Source organism: Triticum dicoccoides, chromosome 5A, assembly GCF_002162155.2.
Source record: "Triticum dicoccoides isolate Atlit2015 ecotype Zavitan chromosome 5A, WEW_v2.0, whole genome shotgun sequence".
Classification (NCBI taxonomy): Eukaryota; Viridiplantae; Streptophyta; class Magnoliopsida; order Poales; family Poaceae; genus Triticum; species Triticum dicoccoides.
In genome coordinates this window covers 394,403,500-394,409,796 of record NC_041388.1, presented here as the reverse complement: position 1 = coordinate 394,409,796, position 6,297 = coordinate 394,403,500, and the positions used below count along the sequence as shown (strand labels likewise).

Genomic DNA, 6,297 nt, shown 5'->3' with positions numbered 1-6,297 from the left:
TCATCGTATCTCGGCAAACACACCGCAAATGAGTATTCCATCGAATAGATCTCTAAGAACATCAAGGAGAACTTTGTATTGATAATCAAAGAGAGAGAGAGAGAGAGACAAGAAGCCATCTAGCTAATAACGATGGACCCGAAGGTCTGTGGTAAACTACTCACGCTTCATCGGAGAGGCTATGGTGTTGATGTAGAAGCCCTCCGTGATCGATTCCCCCTCCGACAGATCGCCGGAGAAGGCCCCAAGATGGGATCTCACTGGTACATAAGGTTGTGGCGGTGGAAAAGTGGTTTCGTGGCTCTCTGCGATCGATCTAGGGTATAAGAGTATATATAGGCAAAAGAAGTACGTCGGTGGAGCTATGTGGGGCCCACGAGGGTGGGGCGCGCCTACCCCTGGGCGTGCCCTCCTACCTCGTGGCTACCTCACGGAGTTCCAGACTTCCACTCCAAGTCTCTTGGTTTGCTTTCGGTCCAAGAAAGATCATCGCAAAGGTTTCATTCCGTTTGGATTCCGTTTGGTATTCCTTTTCTGTGAAACTCTAAAATAAGCAAAAAACAGAAACTGGCACTGGGCCTCCGGTTAATAGGTTAGTCCCAAAAATAATATAAAAGATCATATTAAAGCCCATTAAACATCCAAAACAGATAATATAATAGCATGGAACAATAAAAAATTATAGATACGTTGGAGATGTATCAGTGATCATGACGATGCTTTGGAGATGGAGATCAAAGGCACAAGATGATGATGGCCATATCATATCACTTATTTTGATTGCGTGTGATGTTTATCTTTTATGTGTCTTATTTTGCTTAGTTCGACGGTAGCATTATAAGACGATCTCTCACTAAATTTCAAGGTATAAGTGTTCTCCGTGAGTATGTACCGTTGCTACAGTTCGTCGTGCCAAGACACCACGTGATGATCGGGTGTGATAAGCTCTACGTTCACATACAACGGGTGCAAGCCAGTTTTGCACACGCAGAATACTCGGGTTAAACTTGACGAGCCTAGCATATGCAGATATGGCCTCGGAACACTGAGACCGAAAGGTCGAACGTGAATCATATAGTAGATATGATCAACATAGTGATGTTCACCATTGAAAGCTACTCCATCTCACGTGATGATCTGACATGGTTTAGATGATATGGATCACGTGATCATTTAGATGACTAGAGGGATGTCTATCTAAGTGGGAGTTCTTAAGTAATATGATTAATTGAACTTTAATTTATCATGAACTTAGTACGTGATAGTATTTTGCATGTCTATGTTGTTGTAGATAAATGGTCCGTGCTACTGTTCCTTTGAATTTTAATGTGTTCCTAGAGGAAGCTAAGTTGAAAGATGATGGTAGCAACTACACGGACTGGGTCCGTAACTTGAGGATTATCCTCATTTTTGCACAGAAGAATTACGTCCTGGAAGCACCGCTAGGTGCAAAGCCCGCTGCAGGAAAACACAAGATGTTATGAATGTCTGGCAGAGCAAAGATGATGACTACTCGATAGTTCAGTGTGCCATGCTTTACGGCTTAGAATCGGGACTTCAACGACATTTTGAACGTCATGGAGCATCGGAGATGTTCCAGGAGTTGAAGTTAATATTTCAAGCAAATGCCCGAATTGAGAGATATGAAGTCTCCAATAAGTTCTATAGCTGCAAGATGGAGGAGATAAGTTCTGTCAGTGAACATATACTTAGAATGTCTGGGTACCACAACCTCCTGACTCAACTGGGAGTTAATCTTCCTGATGATAGTGTCATTGACAGACTTCTTCAATCACTGCCACCAAGCTACAAAAGCTTCACGATGAACTATAATATGCAAGGGATGGATAAGACAATTCTCGAGCTCTTCGCGATGCTAAAGGCCGCGGAGGTAGAAATCAAGAAGGAGCATCAACTATTGATGGTTAACAAGACCACTAGTTTCAAGAAGAAGGGCAAAGGGAAGAAGAGGAACTTCAAGAAGAACGGCAAGAAAGTTGTTGCTCAAGTGAAGAAGCCCAAGTCTGGACCTAAGCCCGAGACTGAGTACTTCTACTGCAAAGGGACTGATCATTGGAAGCGGAACCGCCCCAAGTATTTGGCGGATAAGAAGGATGGCAAAGTGAAAGGTATATTTGATATACATGTTATTGATGTGTACCTTACTAATGCTCGTAGTAGCGCCTGGGTATTTGATATTGGTTCTGTTGCTCATATTTGCAACTCGAAACAGGGGCTACGGATTAAACGAAGATTGGCTAAGGACACGCGTGGGAAATGGTTCCATAGTCGATGTGATCGCCGTCGACACGCTACCTCTACATCTACCTTCGGGATTAGTTTTTGACTTGAATAATTGTTATTTGGTGCCAGCGTTAAGCATGAACATTATATCTAGATCTTGTTTGATGAGAGACGATTATTCATTTAAATCATAGAATAATGGTTGTTCTATTTATATGAGTAACATCTTTTATGGTCATGCACCCTTGATGAGTGGTCTATTTTTATTGAATCTTGATAGTAGTGATACACATATTCATAGTATTGAAGCTAAAAGATACAAGTTTAATAATGATAGCGCAACTTATTTGTGGCAATGCCGTTTAGGTCATATTTGTGTAAAGCACATGAAGAAACTCCATGCTGATGGGCTTTTGGAATCACTTGATGCTTGCGAACCATGCCTCATTGGCAAGATGACTAAGACTCTGTTCTCCGGTACAATAGAGCGAGCAACAGACTTATTGGAAATAATACATACTGATGTATGCGGTCCAATGAGTGTTGATGCTCGCGGCGGGTATCGTTGACCTTCACAAATGATTTGAGCAGATATGGGTATATCTACTTGATGAAACATAAGTCTGGAACATTTGAAAAGTTCAAAGAATTTTAGAGTGAAGTGGAAAATCATCGTAACAAGAAAATAAAGTTTCTACGATCTGATCGTGGAGGTGAATATTTGAGTTATGAGTTTGGCCTTCATTTGAAACAATGCGGAATAGTTTCACAACGCACGCCACCTTGAACACCACATCGTAATGGTGTGTCCGAACATCGTAACCGCACTTTATTAGATCTGGTGCGATCTATGATGTCTCTTACTAATTTACCGCTATCGTTTTGAGGTTATGCTTTAGAGAGGGATGCATTCACATTAAATAGGGCACCATCTAAATCCGTTGAGACGACACCATATGAACTGTGGTTTGGCAAGAAACCCAAGTTATCATTTCTTAAAGTTTGGGGCTGTGATGCTTATGTGAATAAGCTTCAACCTGATAAGCTCAAACCCAAATCAGAGAAATGTGTCTTCATAGGATACCCAAAGGAGACTATTGGGTACACCTTCTATCACAGATCCGAAGGCAAAATATTCGTTGCTAAGAATGGATCTTTTCTAGAGAAGGAGTTTCTCTCGAAAGAAGTGAGTGGGAGGAAAGTAGAACTTGATGGGGTAATAGTACCTTCTCCCTTATTGGAAAGTAGTTCATCACAGAAATTAGTTCCAGTGATTCCTGCACCAATTAGTGAGGAAGCTAATGATGTTGATCATGAAACTTCTGATCAAGTTACTACCGAACCTCGTAGGTCAACCAGAGTAAGATCCGCACTAGAGTGGTACGGTAATCCTATTCTGGAGGTCATGTTACTTGACCATGACGAACCTACGAACTATAAGGAAGATGATGAGCCCAGATTCTGCAAAATGGCCTGAGGCCATGAAATCTGAGATGAGATGCATGTATGAGAACAAAGTATGGACTTTGGTTGACTTGCCCGATGATCGGCAAGCAATAGAGAATAAATGGATCTTCAAGAATAAGACCGACGCTGATGGTAATGTTACTGTCTACAAAGCTTGACTTGTTGCGAAAGGTTTTCGACAAGTTCAAGGAGTTGACTACGATGTGACCTTCTCACCCGTAGCGATGCTTAAGTCTGTCTGAATCATGTTAGAAATTGCCGCATTTTATGATTATGAAATTTCGCAAATGGATGTCAAAACTGCATTCCTTAGTGGATATCTTAAAGAAGAGTTGTATATGATGCAACCAGAAGGTTTTGTCGATCCGAAAGGTGCTAACAAAGTGTGCAAGCTCCAGGATCCATTTATAGACTGGTGCAAGCCTCTCGGAGTTGGAATATATGTTTTGATAGTGTGATCAAAGCATATGGTTTTATACAGACTTTTGGAGAAGCATGTATATACAAGAAAGTGAGTGGGAGCTCTGTAGCATTTCTGATATTATATGTGGATGACACATTGTTGATCGGAAATGATACTGAATTTCTGAATAGCATAAAAGGATACTTGAATAAGAATTTTTCAATGAAAGACCTCGGTAAAGCTGCTTATATATTGGGCATCAAGATCTATAGAGATAGATCAAGACGTTTAATTGGACTTTCACAAAGCACATACCTTGATAAAGTTTTGAAGAAGTTTAAAATGGATCAGTCAAAGAAAGGGTTCTTGCCTTTGTTGCAAGGTGTGAATTTGAGTCAGACTCAATGCCCGACCACTGCAGAAGATAGAGAGAAAATGAAAGTAATTCCCTATGCCTCAGCCATAGGTTCTATCATGTATGCAATGCTGTGTACCAGACCTGATGTGTGCCTTGCTATTAGTTTAGCAGGGAGGTACCAAAGTAATCCAGGAGTGGATCACTCGACGGCGGTCAAGAACATCCTGAAATACCTGAAAAGGACTAAGGATATGTTTCTCGTTTATGGAAGTGACAAAGAGCTCATCGTAAATAGTTACGTCGATGCAAGCTTTGACACTGATTCGGATGACTCTAAGTCACAAACCAGATACGTATTTATATTGATTGGTGGAGCTGTCAATTGGTGCAGTTCCAAGCAGAGCGTCGTGGCGGGATCTACGTGTGAAGCGGAGTACATAGCTTCTTCGGAAGAAGCAAATGAAGGAGTCTGTATGAAGGAGTTCATATCCGATCTAGGTGTAATAACTAGTGCATCGGGTCGAATGAAAATCTTTTGTGACAATACTAGTGCAATTGCCTTGGCAAAGGAATCCAAATTTCACAAGAGAACAAAGCACATCAAGAGACACTTCAATTCCATCCGCGATCAAGTCAAGGAGGGAGACATAGAGATTTGCAAGATACATACGGATCTGAATGTTGCATACCCGTTGACTAAACCTCTCTCACGAGCAAAACATGGTCAACACCAAGACTCCATGGGTGTTAGAATCATTACTATATAATCTAGATTATTGACTCTAGTGCAAGAAGGAGACTGAAAGAAATATGCCCTAGAGGCAATAATAAAGTTGTTATTTATATTTCCTTATATCATGATAAATGTTTATTGTTCATGCTAGAATTGTATTAACTGGAAACTTAGTACATGTGTGGATACATAGACAAACAAAGTGTCCCTAGTATGCCTCTACTTGACTAGCTCATTAATCAAAGATGGTTAAGTTTCCTAGCCATAGACATGTGTTGTCATTTGATGAACGGGATCACATCATTAGAGAATGATGTGATGGACAAGACCCATCCGTTAGCTTAGCATAATGATCGCTTAGCTTTTCTGCTATTGCTTTCTTCATGACTTATACATGTTCCTCAGGCTATGAGATTATGCAACTCCCGAATAGCGGAGGAACACCTTGTGTGCTATCAAACGTCACAACGTAACTGGGTGATTATAAAGGTGCTCTACAGGTGTCTCCGATGGTGTTTGTTGAGTTGGCATAGATCGAGATTAGGATTTGTTGCTCCGTGTATTGGGGAGGTATCTCTATGCCCTCTTGGTAATGCACATCACTATGAGCCTTGCAAGCAATGTGTCTAATGAGTTAGCCACGGGATGATGCATTACGGAACGAGTAAAGAGACTTGCCGGTGACGAGATTGAACTAGGTATGATGATACCGACGATCGAATCTCGGGCAAGTAACATACCGATGACAAAGGGAACAATGTATGTTGTTGTGCGGTTTGACCGATAAAGATCTTCGTAGAATATGTAGGAGCCAATATGAGCATCCAGGTTCTGCTATTGGTTATTGACCGGAGATGTGTCTCGGTCATGTCTACATAGTTCTCGAACCCGTAGGGTCCACACGCTTAACGTTTGATGATGATTTGTATTATGAGTTTCGTGTTTTGATGAACCGAAGTTCGTTCGGAGTCCCGGATGAGATCACGGACATGACAAGGAGTCTCGAAAGTCGAGACATAAAGATTCATATATTGAAAGGTTACATTCGGATACCAGAATGGTTCGGGTCGTTTCAGAGTACCAGGGGTTACC

General features: G+C 41.3%; 1 protein-coding gene across 1 annotated transcript in view; it reads right to left on the bottom strand.

The window, feature by feature from the left end:
• Positions 1-531: 531 nt before the first annotated feature.
• The window catches only part of LOC119301768 (formin-like protein 20), a 20,103-nt gene continuing 14,337 nt past the window's right edge, over positions 532-6,297 (bottom strand). The window contains exon 4 of the mRNA XM_037578749.1: positions 532-544. The gene's annotated coding sequence lies outside the window, so the exon portion shown is untranslated. The remainder of the gene's footprint in view (positions 545-6,297) is intronic.